Source organism: Sus scrofa, chromosome 17 (genome assembly GCF_000003025.6).
Source record: "Sus scrofa isolate TJ Tabasco breed Duroc chromosome 17, Sscrofa11.1, whole genome shotgun sequence".
NCBI lineage: Eukaryota > Metazoa > Chordata > Mammalia > Artiodactyla > Suidae > Sus > Sus scrofa.
The window spans coordinates 46,932,609-46,952,262 of record NC_010459.5 but is presented as its reverse complement, the minus strand read 5'-3'; the positions used below and the strand labels follow the sequence as shown (position 1 = coordinate 46,952,262).

General features: G+C 40.5%; 1 protein-coding gene across 3 annotated transcripts in view; it reads right to left on the bottom strand.

Annotated features, from left to right (window-relative positions):
• PKIG (cAMP-dependent protein kinase inhibitor gamma) overlaps positions 1-18,845 on the bottom strand; it is a 110,627-nt gene extending 91,782 nt beyond the window's left edge. Inside the window, exon 1 of one of the 3 annotated variants that reach the window (XM_005672949.3) lies at positions 18,730-18,845. The gene's annotated coding sequence lies outside the window, so the exon portion shown is untranslated. 3 annotated transcript variants of the gene reach the window in all.

Genomic DNA, 19,654 nt, shown 5'->3' with positions numbered 1-19,654 from the left:
GAACTTCCATATGCCGTGGGTGCAGCCCTAGAAAAGACAAAAAAACAAACAAACAAAAAAAAACAAACAAAAAAAAACCTGGCTCTAAAATGTTAATTGTTGAAGCGAGATGATGTGTAATGGGGGCTTCTTTACACTATTCTCTCTACCTCTGTTGATGCTTGAAAATCACCCTATGAACATTGAACATTTTTTGCTCTAACACGGAAGCTGACCTACTGAAGAGGCTAGAAGACCATTCACTACAATGAATTCAAAGGAAATGTTATGAAAGACGGCTAAGTAATCACAGAAAGTGAAAGAGATTCATTCACTCATTCCACAAACATAAATTAAGTGCCCGTACATTAGGATATGTAAAAGTCCTAGGAAGGACTGCTGTCCTCAACAAGCCAAGTTGTGTAGCAGATACACAATGAATGCAAAAATAATTATAGAGAAGGTCTATTTATGAGAAATGCTATAAAAAGAAAAAAGTTCAAACAAAGTGTTATGCGAATTGGAAAAAGAAGTCACATCAGGACAAATTCCATTACACTGATTTTTCTATGAGAGTCCAAACTTTTTGGTGTGTTAAACACCAAATATTATCTAAAACCATCAAGTGACCCACAAGAAGAAATGGAGCAAAATCCAAAAGCGAAATTTAGGCCTGGAATGCCCACATGCCCTCTTTTATGGTATTATAATGATTTCCAAACTAAAATCCAGGCCTCTCAGTGAAGAGGGGCTAAAATTCCTCCCAAGTCCTTGGATTAAAACATACTGACTGGAAAAGGTTTTGCTGCAAAGAAACTCAAGAGAGCACCACCAAAAAACTGAGAAAACAGAAGTGTCCAACAATAGGGTTTGGTGGAATTATTCATTTCAACTGATGCACAGTGATCCCTACACAACAATTTAAGAAGAAATAAAGTAGAAGCTCTCGCCCTGATGGGAGAGAATTCATAGTGATAGAATCCATTAAGAACAAAAACAGCAAATTAAAAAGAGGGATCACTGAAAATGCACGTTCAGTTGCCAAATACTTGATAAGGGACGAGGCTTTTCTTTTCTTTTTTTTTTGGTCTTTTTTGCTATTTCTTTGGGCCGCTCCCGCGGCATATGGAGGTTTCCAGGCTAGGGGTCGAATCGGAGCTGTAGCCACCGGCCTACGCCAGAGCCACAGCAACGCAGGATCTGAGCCGCGTCTGCAACCTACACCACAGCTCACGGCAACGCTGGATCCTTAACCCACTGAGCAAGGGCAGGGACCGAACCCCCAACCTCATGGTTCCTACTCAGATTCATTAACCACTGCGCCACGACGGGAACTCAGGGGCTTTTCTTTGAGAATAAGTTCCAGCAATTAAAGTTCCTGCCTGACCACACCCAGGATGCATGTGACTTCCAGTTTTCAATGGAAACCCCCTTGTGTAGTAGCCTGAAGGCAAACATCTTACACTTGGGTGAATTTTTTTCCTCTGTCTTTTCAGGGGTCTCTTCCACCTCTGAAGTGACAAGAACCTTTTTTATACCCATTCACCTTTGCCAGGTCTTTTAAACGCATTCAATTTATGTTTCACAAAAGCAGTGTCTTTTTTTTTCCTTCTTGTCCTTATTTTTCATTAGTTTCCATAATAATTATTTTGTAATTACAATAACAAAATAACCAAATAACCGGGAGCAACAGGCTTAGGAGCAAACCCAGCTGACTCCTGCTGCCTATCATCACTGCAGTCATCCCGGGGAATATTTACAAGGTGTTCAGTGTGCGACCTGCGACCCACAATGTTCTAAGTACTCTACAAACGTGAAGTCCCTTAACACCGAACAACAGGCGAGGTACTACTATGACCATCATTTTACAAATAAGGAAAGTGAGGCACAGGGAAGTTAGGAAACTTGCCTGAGCTCATACAACTAGTAAATGGCAGACTGAGAATTCAAATCCAGGTAGTCTGGTTCCAAGCTGGTGACTCTAACCACTAAAACTCCCTAAAACCAAATGGGTGAGAGTGTAGGTTGCTGGTGTTCTAGAGCAGAGCTACCCAATGGAAGTTTCTGCAATGATGGAAATGAAATATACCTGGGCGGTCGAATTCAGTAATCACTAGTCACATGTGGCTACTGAGATTCAGAAACTGGATTTCTAATTTATTTATTTATTATATATATATATATTTATCTTTTAGGACCTCACTCACAGTATATGGAAGTTCCCAGGCTAGAGGTCCAATTGGAGCTGTAGCCGCCAGCCTGCGCCAGAGCCACAACAATGGGGGATCCGAGCCGCATCTGTGACCTACACCACAGCTCACGGCAATGCCAGATCCTTAACCCACTGAGCGAGGCCAGGGATCGAACCCGTGCCCTCATGGATGCTAGTCAGGTTCAATAACCACCGAGCCATGACGGGAACTCCAATTTAATTTTAATTAACTAAAATTCCAACAGTCACCTGTGGCCTGTGGCTATTATAATGGACAGCATAGCCTAGTCGTTAACTGAGAACACTCAGAAGGCCATGGGAATTAAACACAGGTTTTATAGTAAGAATGGCCTGTCAGCATCCATCATGTGGAGATTGGTTAAAAAGCTTCTACTGTATATTAACTCACATGGAAAGATACTCGTGATTAAATGGAAAATATGAATTACAAAAAGTTAGATAAAGTATGTCTCATTATTTGATTAAAAAACCGTAAAGAGAAAGACAGTAAATACATATAAAACTCTGGTTTCCTCCCAGTGGAGGGGATGGAGGACGCTGCCGGCTGCCTCCGGTGGTGGGCGCTGCGTGCTGCCAGGCCTATGGCCACTTCCCTCGCTTCCGCAGCAGCAGAAGCCCTCTGATGCTGGGCACATGGATGTGCCCAGCTAAGAATGACATTCACCAGCCTTCCTCACAGACTAAAATGGATAATTTTTAATAGTTTACATCTGGCTGGGGCTTCTGGTGCTTTAAAGGGTGTCCTTGGCCTCCCTTCTACTTCTTCCTGCTTCAAGGAAGGACTGTTTGATTAGAGAGCCGGGAGCCCATTTGTGACAACAAGGTGACCATGAGCATGCCAACCATGTGACAAGGATGGGGAAGCAGAAAGATCTGGACTGTAGCACCGCCATGCCAGCAAGAGACTGCTTGTTTTAACGTTTTTTGAAAGAAAAAATAAATAACTTGTCTTATTTAAAACTCTGTTATCAGCAGTCAACACAATCCCTAACTGCCCAATCTACTCAGAGTCCATTCCTCCTACTCACAGAAAAACTCCCTTCCTAACAGAAACACAATTCTATTTCTGATTGGCCTGAAGATAATTTCACGCCCTGAATTAATAAAAAACCTGTTCAAGAACCAGGCCTAAGCCAATAAGGCATGGCACTGCCCTGGTGACAGGCAGTGGTTCAGGAATGGGCACATGACCCAATTCAGACCAATGACATTACAGGATTAGCATTCTGAGGGGGTCTGGGAAAAATTCTCACTCTTAGGATGACGGAAGAGAGCATCTTTCTACTCCTTTAGTAGGTGCCATAAATGGATCTTGGGCCCAGAAATGCTACCCATATTTTGCTGTTGGCCTAGGATGAAGCCAACACCCCCGGGAGGGCGAAACCAAGAGAATCTCAGGGAAAGAAGCCTGAGACAGTGCAGTCTGTCCTACCACTGCGACAAGTACAAGTTACATGAGCCAAAAAAAATCCACGCTACAGAGAGATCATCATAGAGGCAATGGACTAGGTGCTAGGCGTTACTGAAATACTGTGAGAAAGGCAAATAAGTGAGGTCTTCCCAAGGGGTATGCCAAGTTGGGCACTGGGTTTTTACTATTTCTGTGCCTTTTTTATACCAGGCCTGATAAAGAAATTATTATACAGTAAGTTACAAAATAGTGAGGGTTTTTGTTTTTGTTTTTTATTTTGTCTTTTTATGGCTGCACCTGCAGCATGTGGAGGTTCCCAGGCTAGGGGTCCAACTGGAGCTGTAGCTGCTGGCCTATATCACAGACACAGCAACGCAGGATCCAGGCTGAGTCTGCAACCTACACCACAGCTCACGGCAACACACCAGATGCTTAACCCACTGAGTGGGGCCAGGAATCAAACCCCGCATCCTCATGGATGCTAGTCAGGTTCATTAACCACTGAGCCACGACGGGAATTCCTAACGGTGAGTTATTTTGAATTTTTTTTACTCTACAGGCTTTTGCAAAAAAAAAAAAAAAAGTTACTGAATAATTGTACACGTTCCAAAAGTCTTGCAATAATTTAACAGCTGGCATATAAAGTTAAGTACTTACTACCTGTCAGGCCCTATGCTAGGTCCTTTATCTCATGCAAACCTCACAAAAGATAAGGAATTTTCCTTACATCCATTTTACATGTGAGGAAATGCTGAAGCTTAGAAGGAAAGGTTAAGTAACTTTTGCAAGAAGGAGAAAGAGGCAAGATTCAGACTCATGTCTAGAGGACTCCAGTGCCTCCTAACCATGACTTTGTACTGCTTCCTTTGGATCCCTAAGAACACACCTGTGATTCGCCGAGACTGCACTACTGTAAAACCTGCTGTTCTCTTGACCTTCTAAGTATACGCTTCTCGTTACGACCACAAGACCCAGTTTTTTTGGTTTGGAAAATACGGCCACGTGTACCACACACTACATGCAGAGATCACCAAGAACCACTGAATATTAAACTTTATGCACACAAGAAAGCAATAATTATATAGGCTTAACTGAAGTTGAAAATGAAGATTAGATCACCAACTCTTCTTTTCCACATTTCCTTTTGGTGGTAGGTAGGCGCACACAGCACGGAGGGTTAAGGAATTGGGAACAGGAGAAAAGGCGGATAACTCACCTTTATTAAGTCCCTTGTAGTGGCCTGGTTTTATAATGGTTAACTTTCAAACATCATGAGTTATTTCACAAAAAAGGGAACCAAGACTAAGAGATTTTACCCAAGGTCACCCTGATCTGCCTGAAATCCAAAGTCTTGTTCTTCCCACTATACAACTCTGCATTCTCTGCATTCCTATGAGTTGTAGCGTTTTCCAAATATTGGCTGAAATAAAAGAATGACTCAGAGCCATAGAAAAGCTACCTATTTTATGAGGCTCTCTGGGATTTTTTTCTTTTCACTTTTTGCTTTTTAGGCCACAGGTATGGCATATAGAAGTTTCCAGGCTAGGGGTTTAACTGGAGCTGCAACTGCCAGCCTACACCACAGACAGCAACATGGAATCTGAGCCACATCTTCGACCTACACCACAGCTCGTGGCAACACTGGATTATTAACCCACTGAGCGAGGCCAGGGATTGAACCAGTGTCCTCGTGGATACTAGTTGGTTCGTTATCACTGAGCCACAATAGGGACTCCTAGAGATACCATTTTAATTCAGTTTTCCTTTTAGTTATTTTCACTCATGGGGCCTGAAAAGATCTAATGCCTCAGATTTTAACTTAAAAACACAGAGACAGATGTTATGTTTCAGAAAAACTAACTTAAAATTATCTACATAATATATAATTTTTAGTATATCTATATATAAACTATAGTATATATACACTACATATACTACATACACTGTATAGCATATAGTGTACATATATATACATAGTATTTATTTGCTTAGGCAGCAATATATAATCAGTAAGCAGCAGACAGTAGAATGCTAGGCTTTGGTACAAGTATTCAAATGGAAACACCACCTAGTTTTGTTTTTGTTGTTGTTTTTAATTACTTGATGAATTTTATTACATTTATAGTTGTACAACAATCATCCAACCCAATTTTATAGGATTTCCATCCCAAACTCCCAGTCCATCTCCCCGCCCCCCAACCTGTCTCCTTTGGAAACCATAAGTTTTTCAAAGTCTGTGAGTCAGCATCTGTTCTGCAAAAAAGTTCAGTCTGTCCTTTTTTCAGATTCCACATGTCAGTGATAGCGTTTGATGTTGGTGTCTCATTGTCTGACTGACTTCACTTAGCATGATAATTTCTAGGTCCATCCATGTTGCTGCAAATGCCATTATTTCATTCCTTTTAATAGCTGAGTAATATTCCATTATGTATATGTACCACTTCTTTATCCACTCCTCTGTCGATGGACATTTAGGTTGTTTCCATGTCTTGGCTATTGTATAGACTGCTGCAGTGAACATTGGAGTACATGTGTCTTTTCAAGTCAGGGTTTTCTCTGGATAGATGCCTAGGAGAGGGACTGCTGGATCAAATGGTAATTCTATTTTTAGTTTTCTGAGGAATCTGCATACTGTTTTCCACAGTGGTTGCACCAATTTACATTCCCACCAACAGTGTAATAGGGTTCCTTTCTCTCCAGCACTTATTGTTTGTAGACTTTTTGATGATGGCCATTCTGGCTGGTGTAAGGTGGTACCTCATAGTGGTTTTGATTTCTCTAATAGTTACTGATGTTGAACATCTTTTCATGTGTTTTTTGGCCATCTATATGTCTTCTTTGGAGAACTGTCCGTTTAGATCTTCTGTCCATATTTTGATGGGGTTGTTTGTTTTTTGGTATTGAGATGCAGAAGGTGCTTATAAATTTTGGAGATGAATCCCTTGTCAGTTGATTCATTTGCAAATATTTTCTCCCATTCTGTGGGTTATCTTTTCATTTTGTTTAGGGTTTCCTTTGCTGTGCAGAAACTTTTAAGTTTAATTAAGTCCCATTGGTTTATTTTTGTATTTATCATCATTACTCTAGGAGGTGCATCTGAGAAGATGTTGCTGTCGTTTTAGTTAGGAGAGTGTTTGGCCTATGTTTTCCTCTAAAAGTTTTATAATCTGGTCTTATATCTGGGTCTTTAATCCATCTTGAGTTTATTTTTGTGTACAGTGTTAGGAAGTGTTCTAATTTCCTTCTTTTCCATGTGGCTGTCCAGTTTTCCCAGCACCACTTATTGAAGGGGTTGTCTTTTCTCCATTGTATATTCTTGCCTCCTTTGTCATAGATGACTATAGGTGTGTGAGTTTAATTCTGGGCTTTCTATCCTGTTCCACTGGTTTATATTTCTGTCTTTGTGCCAGTACCATATAGTTTTGATGACTGTAGCTTTGTAGTATAGTGTGAAGCCAGGGAGCCTAACTCCTCTAACTCCATTTTAATTTTTCAGGATGTCTTTGGCTATTCCAAACAAACTTTAAAATATTTTGTTCGAGTTCTGTGAAAAACGTCCTTGGTAATTTTATAGGGATTGCATTGAGTCTGTAGATTGCCTTGGGTAGTATAGTCATTTTGATAATACTGACACTTCCAATCCAAGAGCATGGTATGTCTTTCCATCTGTTTGTGTCACCTTTGATTTCTTTCGTCAATGTCTCACAGTTTTCAGAGTATAGGTCTTTTGTCTCTTTAGGTAGGTTTATTCCTAAGTATTTTATTCTTTTTGACGAGATGGTAAACAGGGTTGCTTCCCTAATTTCTCTTTCTGATCTTTCATTGCTGGTATATAGAAATGCAGTGATATCTGTGTATTAATTTTGTATCCCACAACTTTGCCAAATGCATGGATGAGCGCTAACAGATTTCTGGTAGTCTTTAGGATTCTCTAGGTATAGCATCATGTCATCTGCAAATAGTGATAGTTTTACTTCTTCCTTTCTAATCTGGATTTCTTTTACTTTCTGATTGCTGTGGCTAGGACTTTCAAAACTATCTTGAATAGTAGTGGCGAGAGCAGACATCCTTGTCTTGTTCCTGATCTCAGCGAGAATTCTTTCAGCTTTTCACCACTGAGAATGATGTTAGCTGTGGGTTTGTCATATATGGCCTTTATTATGTAGAGGTAGGTTCCCTCTATGCCCACTTTCTTGAAGGGATTTTATCAGAAATCAGTGTTGGATTTTGTCAAGGGCTTTTTCTGCATCTATTGAGAGGATCACATGGTTTTTATTCTCCAGTTTGTTAATGTGGTGTATGATTTGCAGATACTGAAGAATCCTTGCATCCCTGGGATAAATCCCACTTGATCATGACAGACAATCCTTTTAATGTACTGTTGGATTCAGTTTGCTAGTATTTTGTTGAGGATTTCTGCATCTATGTCCATCAGTGAAATTGGCCTGCAAGTTTCTTTTTTTGTGGTATCTTTGCGTGGTTTTGGTATCAGGGTGATGGTGGCCTCATAGAATGAGTTTGGGAGTGTTCCTTCCTCTGCAGTTTTTCGGAATAGTTTCAGAAGGATAGGTGTTAGCTCTTCTCTAAATGTTTGATAGAATTCTCCTGTGAAGCCATCTGGTCCTGGACTTTTGCTTGGTGCAAGTGTTTTAATCACAGTTTCAATTTCAGTACTTGTGATTAGTCTGTTCATCTTTTCTATTTCATCTTGGTTTAGTCTTGCAAGATTACACTTTTCTAAGAATTTGTCCATTTCTTCTAGGTTTTCCATTTTATTGGCATATAGTTGCATGTAGTAGTCTCTTATGATTCTTTGTATTTCTGTGATGTCCGCTGTTACTTCTCCTTTTTCTTTTCTGATTTTATTGATTTGAGTCCTCTTTTTTTTCTTGATAAGTCTGGCTAAGGGTTTATCAATTTTGTTGATCTTTTCAAAGAACAAGCTTTTCGTTTCATTGATCTTTTCTATGGTTTTCTTCGTTTCTAAGAAACACCATCTAGTCTTAAAAGTACACTGGCTATGGAGAATCACTCTTTATAGTCACCCAAATCTGCCTCATGTACAACTAAACATTTTATCAAATTATTTATAAAAACTTAGAAATTGTCATTCTCCAGGGAGTTGAGATCCCCAATTAGAGAATTTACAGCACAGAATTAAGAAGGCTTTATTATCACTTTGATAAGAGTAAAATTAAAAACAAAAAAGAAGGCTTTATGAGCAAAACATTTTGCTCTGTTTCTTTGTTCATAAGGTATCATCTGCCTATATCTCCCCCAGATCCCACCATTTTCAGAGCTACACCAACTAGGTGCTAATCTCTAATATGTTTAACTATTAGTTGTCTCAAAACAAAGGAGACTGATAATCATTTTTTCAATGAGAAGGGTGTACCACCAATCCATATGGAAGCAAAGGCAGCAGCTGAAATGTGAAACTGTGCAGGGAGTACCAGGAGGCTTAACCAATCAACAATGTGAATCATATTTCAGAAATAACAGACATATAGATCAACGGAAGAGAGGAGAGCACCAAAAAATAAACCCACATGTATAGGGTCAATTAACTGTACACAAAGGAGCCAAGAATATAATGGATAAAGGATAGTATCTTCAATAGGTTTGGGAAAAGAGGCAGCCACATGCAAAAGACTAAAACTTGACCACTTCTTACACCATATACAAAAACCAACTCAAAATCTATACGGTACAAGTGAACCTTGCCACAGAAAAGAAAATCATGGACTTGGCAAATAGACTCATGTTGCCAAGGGGGAGGGAGCAGGATGGATTGGGAACTTGGGGTTAATAGATACAGACTATTGCTTTTGGAATGGATAAGCAATGACATCCTTCTGTGCAGCACTGGGAACTATATCTAGTCACTTATGATGGAACATGATAATGTGAGAAAAAAGAATCTATACATGTATGTGTGACTGGGTCACCATGTTGTACAGTAGAAAACTGACAGAACCCTGTAAACCAGCTATAATGAAAAAAATCATTATATTAAAAAAATCAACTCAAAATGGATGAAAAACATGAACATAAGACCTGAAGCCATAAAACTCCTTGAATAAAACATAGGCGGCAAGCTCCTTGACATGAGTCTTGGCATCACCAAAGCAAAGGCAACAAAAGCGAAAGTAAACATATGGGATTACATCAAACTGAAAAACTTCCATGCAGCAACAGAAACCATCAACGAAACCATCTACAGAATGGAAGAAATATTTTCAAATCATCTATCTGATAAAAGGTTAATTTCCAAGATATATAAAGAACTTATTCAACTCAAAAGAAAAACAAACGATCCAACTAAAAAAATGGGCAGAGGACTTGAATAGACATTTTCCAAAGAACACATACAAATGACCAACAGGTACATGAAAAGGTGTGCAACATCACTAATCATCAGGGAAATGCAAATCAAAACCACAGTGAGATATCACCTTACACCTGTTAGGACGGCTTTTGTGAAAAAACAGATAACAAGTGCTGGCAAGGACTTGGAGAAATGAGAATCCTTACACACTATCGGTGAGAATGCAAACTTGTACAGTCTCTATGGAAAGCAGTGTGGAGGTTCCCCAAAAAACTAAAATTAGAACTAACCTATGATCTAGCAATTCCACTTCTGAGTATCTGCCCAAAAGAAAGGAAATGAAATCTCTATTTTGAAAAAAAAGATCTGCAACCCCATGTTCATGGCGGCATTATTTCCAATAGCCAAGTCATGGAAACAACCTATGTATTTATCAACGGGTGAACAAATAAAGAAAAGGTGGTATATTTATACAATAGAATATTATTCAGCTATAAAAAGGAGATCCTATAATTTAAAAGAGCATAGATGAATCCTGAGGGCATTATGCTAAGTGAAATTAGTCATACAGAGAAGGGCAAATACTGTATGATCTCCTTTATATGTGGACTCTAAAAAACAAAAAACAAAAAAAAAACCATACTCACAGATGCAGAGAACGGACCAGTGGTTGCCAGAAACATGTGGTGAATGGGTGACATGGGTGAAGGTGGTCAAAAGGCACAAACTTCTAGTTATAAGACTGGTAAATCATGGGGATACAATGTATAGCACGGTGACTACAGTTAAAAATACTCTATTGTATATTTGAAAGTTGCTAAGACAATAAATCTTCAAAGATCTCAGTACAAGGAAAATTTTAAAAAATGTAACTATGTGTGGTGATGGATGTTAACTAAACTTACTGTGGTAATCATTTTGCAATATATACATATATCGAATCATGTCACAGGCCTAAAACAAATACAGTGTAATATGTGAATTACGTCTCAATTTTTAAAAATCCTTGTAATCCAGCTTTAATCATTTAATCAATAAGGAGACGTTTAAAATATAAATTAAATTCATCATCCAAAAAGAAAGAAAAGAAGAAGAAATAATAATGGCAGCCAATATTTACTCAGGGGTTCTCACAAGCACGCACTATGTTAAGTGCTTTAACTGCATACTCAATCCTTACCACTATATGTTGTAGGTACTATTATTAAAGCACTCACTCAACAACATATATTTATTCAGAATATTTCCAGGATATGGTAAAGTGTTGAAATTTGGCTCACCCACTTACTGGTTGATTCTGAGCAACTTATACTCCCTGACTCCATGGCCACCACCACCACCCCCTGCTTTTTTTTTTTTTTTTTTTTTTTTTTAATTTGGCTGTGCCCAGGGCATGCAGAAGTTCCTGGGCCAGGGACTGAACCTGAGCCACAGCAGTGAAAACGCTGAATCCTTAACTGCTAGGCCACCGGGGAACTCCAACGTCTCCACAGCTTTAAAATGTTAACTGTACACTATAATCCAAGGTCTGCCTTTCCTGGGGCCTGGTGGCTGCTGTTACTAAATACCCCACCCACTGATGTCAGGGCGGGAACAATACTAGGACTGCCTTTGCTACCACGCGGGCCTGGTTTGTCTGGCGGCCACTGCCCCACTCCTATGCCTCAGAAGCCAGCCCAGGGGCTGGTGGTTTCTCCACTCACCCAGTCCTGACTTCTTTCTCCTCCCCAAACAACTCAAACTGATCAGACTCCAGCATGCCTTTAATGACGCCAGTGGAATCATCTCCCCTACCTCAAGGATAACGAAGCATCAAAAATATCAGCCATGTATGAAAATTCCTGGAAGAGTTCACATTTATTCACGTATTCAACTTGAAGAGTAGAGGATTAGGTCATTGGGGGTAATGCAATTCTGGTTAACTGGCAGTCAACCAAAAAACCCCTTAAATGAAATTCTAAAATAGATCGATACACGGCACTATTTTGTAAGTAGCAGATTTGAACATAATTGGATCCTTGAATGAGAAACTTGCTACATATCAGGGTGATCATCTGAACATTAGACCAACATGGTTTGGAATATAACCCCCAATAAGGAATATATTTCACATCATGGCTCACACATACATATAAAGAGCTGAAAAAAAAAGAGTTTTACAAAGAAAAGCTTATTCTTCCTGTATGATATACACTTTTCCCCACCTGTCCTTTCTACTCTTTTTTTCAATTAAAAAAATATGCTGGTCGAGTTCCCCCTGTGGCTCAGTGGTTAATCTGACTAGGAACCATGAGGTTGCAGGTTTAATCCCCAGCCTGGCTCAGTGGGTTAAAGATCCGGCGTTGCTGTAAGCTGTGGTGCAGGTCACAGACTCAGCTAGGATCTGGCATTGCTGTGGCTCTGGCGTAGGCCAGTGGCTACAGTGCTGATTAGAACCCTAGCCTGGGAACCTCCATATGCCACAGGTGCAGTCCCAGAAAAGACAAAAAAGAAAAAAAAATATGCTGGAATTCCTCTCCCAAATAATTCCTCTACCAACTAATTCCCAACCAACTGTAGGGAACAACCTACAGTTTGAAAAGCACTGATATAGGCAGCCCTTCGCAGTGTGGTTTTGCCAACACCTAAGACCAACCCAGGAAAGCAATATTATAAGTAACCAGTACTGAACGGAGCATACAGATTTATTTTTAAAATATATTAAGCTGAATTATTAATAGCAGTTCTGCAAAAGCTTTCTTTAATCAGGAGACATGGGATTTAACAGAGCAATGACTTGGCATCAAGTACACCTGGATTTGTTTTGCAACCCCTAATGAAACAGTAGAGCTAGGCAATGACCAGTGACAGCTGCTAAAATCATTCTGTGAAAGGCTCATGAGAAACTTACAACAGAGGAATTGTGCTAACCAACACCTGAACCCAATGATCAATCCCGATGCCACACAAAGTGAGAACCAGCCTTTACTGCTTGCTGATGTGACACACGGCACTACCCATAAAGTGCAATGGCCAAAAAAAAGGGGGGGGGATAGAGGAATACATTAAAGGGATATAAAAAGCCAAATCCAGAATGTGACTAGCTGTACAGAACGAATGACCTGATTCTCCCTCAACAAATAAAAGACAGGGAGGGTTGGGCGGCGGGGAGGACAGGTGAAATTGCTGTGGATTACCAGAAATAATAGGTGGTCCTTGTTTTGATCCCAATTCAAACAAACCAAGTATAAAATGACATTTATGAGATAACTGAAGAAACTGAACACCAAATGGATTCTAGGTAATATTTAGGAATTACTACTGTTCATTTTCCTAGGTGTGATAATATTGTGATTATAGAGGAAAAAAGAGGGGGAGGAAAATCCTTACCTCCAAAATGCATATTAAAGATTAAATGATATGTCTAGGATTTGCTTTAAAATAATCATAGGTGGGAGGAGAGCAGGGGTTAGAGATCAAATAAAACTGACCCCAGGTTGGTATCTGCTGAAGCTGGGGTGTGAACATAAGGTATTTATACTCATACATCTTTCGTACTTTTGTGTATGTTTAAAACTTGCCATAAGAAGAAGCTGTAATAAAAAAAAAACTAAGAAAACCTGGATTCAAACTCCAGAATTTATTAGCTGTAGGAGCTGAGCGGCTTCTTAAATCCTCTGGTCTTCAATTTCTCATCTGAAAATAGGAATGATAATCCCTATCCCATAGGATTGCTAGAAGGAGTGAAATGAGATCACAGGCTCACACTTTTAAGACATTCGGCTCTTAAAAGCTGCAAACGCTTACAAACAACAGTAAGCGCGCTCTCTGCGATGCTCTGGAAGAGACAGACTGATTACAGGTTTGTGGGAGTAGAAACAGGTAATGAGCTGAATCCATTTGGACACAAGAATTTTTGTTTTGAACTAACAGTAACCCATTAATAAGACACTGTTCCCTATTACACTATTGGGTGGGATTGTAAATTGGTGCAACCACTGTGGAAAACAGTATGCAGATTCCTCAGAAAACTAAAAATAGAACTACCATTTGATCCAGCAATCCCACTTCTGGGCATTTATCCAGAGAAAACCATGACTTGCAAAGACACATGTACTCCAATGTTCATTGCAGCACTATTTACAACAGCTAAGACATGGAAACAACCTAAATGTCCATCGACAGAGGAGTGGATCAAGAAGTGGTACATATACACAATGGAATATTACTCAGCCATTAAAAAGAACGAAATACCAGCATTTTTAGCAACATGGATGGACCTAGAAACTATCATGCTAAGTGAAGTCAGTCAGACAATGAGACACCAACATCAAACGCTATCACTGACATGTGGAATCTGAAAAAAGGACAGACTGAACTTTTTTGCAGAACAGATGCTGACTCACAGACTTTGAAAAACTTATGGTCTCCGGAGGAGACAGTTTGGGGGGTGGGGGGATGTGCTTGGGCTGTGGGATGGAAATCCTGTGAAATCAGATTGTTATGATCATTATACAACTACATATGTGATAAATTCATTTGAGTAATAAAAATAATAATAATAAGACACTGTTCACTTTATTGGCCCCTTTCTCCCCAAAGGAGAGTGTCTAAGATATCTGCAATAAATTGAAGGTCTCTAACTTGAGTTGTTTATATTTCTTGTTTACATTCCCAATTATAATCCTACTAAAGGTAGAAAGCAAATTTACAGGAGACTGTGTTAAGATAAAACCGAAAGCAATTAGGAATCAATGTAATCTAAATAGGACTTTGTTTAACATATTCCAGGTGCTTTGAGAAGAACAGATAGGCATCTTTCAGGGCTAATGCTTCATCTCAAACAAGAGGAAATTAGCAAGGGGTCAAGCCTAAGTAACACAAAGGGAAATTTGGCACTATATGGCTTCAGCTTGCAGAATAGGTGGGCAGGAGCCAGGGTGATCTTTCTATGCAAATCTGATTAAGTCATTTCCCTTCCTTTCAATGGTTTCCCTCCGCTTTCAGGAAAAAGACTCAACTCCTGAACAAAAAGGCTCAGGTGGCTCCCCACCCTTAGTTCCTTCCTCCTCCCCTGGGTTAAGCCCCTTCTCTCCACGGGCCCCCAAGGTTCATCCTCCACTCCTTTCTCCCTTACCTCTTAGCTGTCAACTCCTCCTGATTCTCCTGAAATGTCTCTCAACCTGCACACCCCATTTCATTCCTGCTGCCACTGCCCTAGATCAGGTCTTTTTTTTTTTTTTTTTTTGCATTTTTTTAACCTTTACTTCCCCATCTGCCCATATAGAATATATCCTTATTGCTTTTTCTGATTGCGAAAGCCATTCATGCTCATAAAAAGAAAAATAAAGCAATAAGGAAAGGAATAAAAATCTCCCCATGATCTCATGACACAGACAAAAAGAACTTATCTTTCTGGCACACTCATTATTCACAATAGCCAACAGGGGGAAGCAACCTAAATGTCCATCTATGAAATGAGTAAACAAAATGTGTTCTTACATACAACATATATACAAAATGTGTATATCTATATAATGGGATTATTATTCAGCCTTAAAAAGGAAGGAAATTCTGACATATGACACAGACGAAACCTGAGGACATTGTTAAGTGAAATAAGCCAATCACGAAAAAACAAATATTGCATGATTCCACTTACATGCAGTACCCAGGGTAGTCAAATTCATAGAAACAAAGCAGATGAAGGCTGACAGGTGCTAGAGGGAGGGGGAAATGTGGAGTTGTTTCAGTGGGTATAAAGTTTCAGTTTTGCAAAATGAAAAAGTTCTGGAGGTTGACTGCACAACCATGTGAATATCCTTAACACTACTGAACTGTACACTTAAAAATGGTTAAGATAAATTTGATATTACGGGTATTTTAGGACAATTAAAAAAGCTGTTTTAAACAACTTGTCTTTCTAGACATTTTGCCTATAAATATGGATGTAGACGCCTAAAAAAACAAGAATAGAAACACACTGCAATCTATTTTTCGCACCTAACCATAGGATGTAAACATCTTTCCCATATATATCGTTCTTACCTCCTTTTTTAATGGCTGATAGTACCCATCACATGACTGCATCATAATTTAACCAGTCTGTTTTCAGTCTTTCCACATTATAAAAACATCATAGTCAACATCTTTGCATATTTTCTCATTCTGTCTCATAACAGACACCTGGTTTTTTTTACATGCCCTTCTTCTGGCATCAACGCCCTGATTTCTCCCAAGGAAAAAAATACCTTCTCCTCATGCAAACACCCATCCGGACCTATACCTCCTGACCTCTAGGCAACAGTTACTCTATTTTAAAGTCTATTTCTAGGTGTTTATTTTTCATGTTGCTATTGTCATCTCACCATTCCATTTTCTGACTATGACTGCTGGCATAAAGCTATGGTTTTTGCCTACCTTATGGTTTGCTTATTTTTAACTCGATTCCCTTGAATTTTCTCAGCAGATAATCATATCATATGTAGACAATCATAGCATTTAGGTAGTGATTAAGGGCAAATGCTCTGGGCTCAGGCAGACCTGGATTCAAATCCTGTGTGACCTTGGCCAAGCATTTTTATCTCAATTTCCTCAACCATAAGCTGGGGATTACACTAGTGGCTATCTCCCAGAGTTGTAAAAATCGTCTTATCACCTGAGACCAGTGCATGGAGAGTGCTCAACACAGTATTAGTTCAATAAGTGTCTGCTATCTGATGAGAAGGAACACATAACTTTCCATATGGACATCTTTTTTTTTTTTCTGGTTGCATTACACATTATAAAAGGTGCAGTCCTTTTCAGCAATTAACTTGCTTTCCACGTCTCAAAATTAAAAAAAGAAAAAAAGATGCCATCAGATTCTTTGCAAAGGATCTGTGCTGTGGATCGCATCCACTCTCACAGTCTCTGGAAAGCTGTGCCATCGATTTTTCCCCTTCATCTGTACTTTCTCAGCCTCGCCCTCACTCGCTGGCTCTCTGCCACCAGCATTTAAATCTGCTCGTGTCTCTCTCCTGCTTAAAATGACTTCACCTGATTCCCCACTCTACAGCCTGCCTTCTCTCGCTTCCCTTCACAGCCACACTTCTTGGAGCTGCCTACACCGTCTTTACTTTCTCACATCCCACTCTCTCTCATCCCACTGACATATTACATTGAACCTTTGGAAGTTGCCGATATTATAGATTCCGCCCCCACCCTTTCACCAAATCTGCTCAATTAAAGTGCTTGGTGACCTCTATACTTACTTATGCAAAAGGCACATTTTAGCCTTTAACTTATTTCGCTTGAAATCTCAGCAGCACCGTCCAGCAAAGTTGACCTCTTCCTTGAGCTTTCATTACTACACACTCTTAGCTTTCCTCCCACTTCCCTGGCCATTTTTTCCTGTGTAGTCTAAGTGAATGGTTCTGTCTAGAGTGTGCAACATAGTGGCCCTGAATGATTTGGGCCTCCCCCCCCCAAAAAAAAGCAAAATCTCCCTGAATGGGTCTCTTCCAATATTGATTAAATTCCACTTGTACTGAACTGCTTTTGTCTCCACAAAAGTATCTTTGAATATGTGTGGAATACATGCCACGAGGACATGGCATGTATTCCTTACTACTTAACACAGTGTCTGGCACACAGCAGACACTCAATAAATATTTTTTTGCAAGATGAAAAATATTTTTTTTTGCATAAATGAATAGCCGCAATGTGAAAAACAGCCTGGAGGAGTGATGAGACTGAGAAAAAACAAAAAACCAAACCTCTGATCAAACACACACAATACATATTCATCACCTGATTTAAATCCTTTGGTGCGCCCCACTAGACCCCACAAAGAAGCCCAAACGCCTCAAAACTTACAAGGGCAACTGCTTATCTGTCAAATACAGCTAGCCAGACCACTTCCAATCGGTCTAACCAGGCTGTGAAATCCTTGCAAATGTCCAAGAAGTCTGCATTTTTCACCCCAAGACCTTGCACTGGCTGTTCTCTCTACCTAGAACAGAACGCACTCCACCAGCTTCATCTTCCAGCAGATACAAAGGCAGCCTTCATGTCTCATTTTGGAAGTCATCTTCTTTTGGAATCTCTCTTTGACCATTTTCCACAACCTCATCTCCAGCTATTTAGGTGAACTGACTTCTCTGCATATTCACAATCCCCAGTATGTCAAAAATCAAAGCTGGAACCACAATGAATTCCTATTTATACGGTAAAACTGTGGAGTTCCCTGAGAACAAGATGTCTCATTCACTTTTTTACTCCTGGCCATCAGCCCAGGCCCTGGCACACAATACATGCTCAATGATGGACCTCCTAGTAGTAGTGGTAGTAATAATAAAAGCTCCCAAGGATTGAGGACTCACCTGCAAGAATTTGAAATCTAAATATACTTCATAATTACCATCTAAGACAGGTGCTCTCATTATCCCCATTCTGCAGATGGGAAAACTGATACACAAAGAAATCAATCCTCTCTGGCCCCAGAGTCGCACAGAAGCACGTTCTCTATAGTTCCGAGTTATTCCTCGATCCCCAAATAAGAATGGCTTTTTTTTTTTTTAAGAAACTTTCAAATCAGGCCAACAGCCCCCAAATAAACATCCCAAAGCGCTCTCCACACCAACGCCGAGGGTTAAAGGGCACGAGGGGGCGCCGCCCTGGCGCCGGCAGGGAGCTTAAAGGTCAGGCCCCGGTCTCCTTCCTTGGGGTCCCCAGACTCCCAGCCCCTCGCCTGCTGCGACGAGTCGACGCCGGGAGACGCGCGTTTGGGCCGCGACTACCCTCCCGGCCCCTGCTCACCTGCAGTGCAGCCGCCAGCCGAGCCCGGGCCACCGGCCCGCAGCGCCTCCCTAGGGCCGCCTGGCGCCGGCCGCGCTCAGCGGCGCACGTTGCCTTGGCAACCGGAGCTGCCGCTCTCCCGAGGCTGGCGCTACGGCGGCTCGGAGGGGACCAGGAGACTTCGCGGCCCCGGCCGCTGCCCCCGAGCGGGCGGAGGAGAGAAAGCGGCTGGCAGTTGGGATTTTGAGTGGTGAGAAACCCAGGGTGGGGGCTGGCAGCCTGGAACTTGTCGCCGAGGGAAAAGAGAAGGAAGGAAACGTTGGGTGGAAAGGGGACAGCAGGGCAGGGGCAGGACTTGTGTTTCAGAGCCTGCCTGTGCCTCAGTTTCTCTCTCTGTCACCTGAGATGGAGACTATTCCGGGAAGATTTGGAGCCGCAGGCGGAAGCTTGCTAGACTGGGGATATTTAAAGCCGTGAAAACTGATGTGGGAGGGGTGGCACATGCCTCTCTCTCTAATTTCCAACTTGGTGGTGTGACAAAGAATTTTTTAAAAAATAAAAAACAAAAAAACGTGTTTCTTTGGGCTGACAGTGAGCATGAGATCGCCAGATTTAATTTCAATATGAGAAAAAATTTACTTTAACACCAGCAGTTATATTTTCTGGAATAATCCTGCAGATAATATTGGAACATGAGCATAAAAGGTATTCATTGCTCCATTGTGTATGACAGCAAAAAGGCCGAGACCAGTCTAACCGTCCACCAACAATGGTTAGGTAAATTATGGTACATCCATAAAATGGATTGCCACAAAAAAAAAAAAAATTAAGAGGGACTGAAATAGATGTAGATACAGTTTAGAATAGACTTATCTTCAAGCTACGCATACAGCCATTGACTGAAGGAAAAAAAAAAAAAAAAGCACAACCAAAAACTTAAGAATTA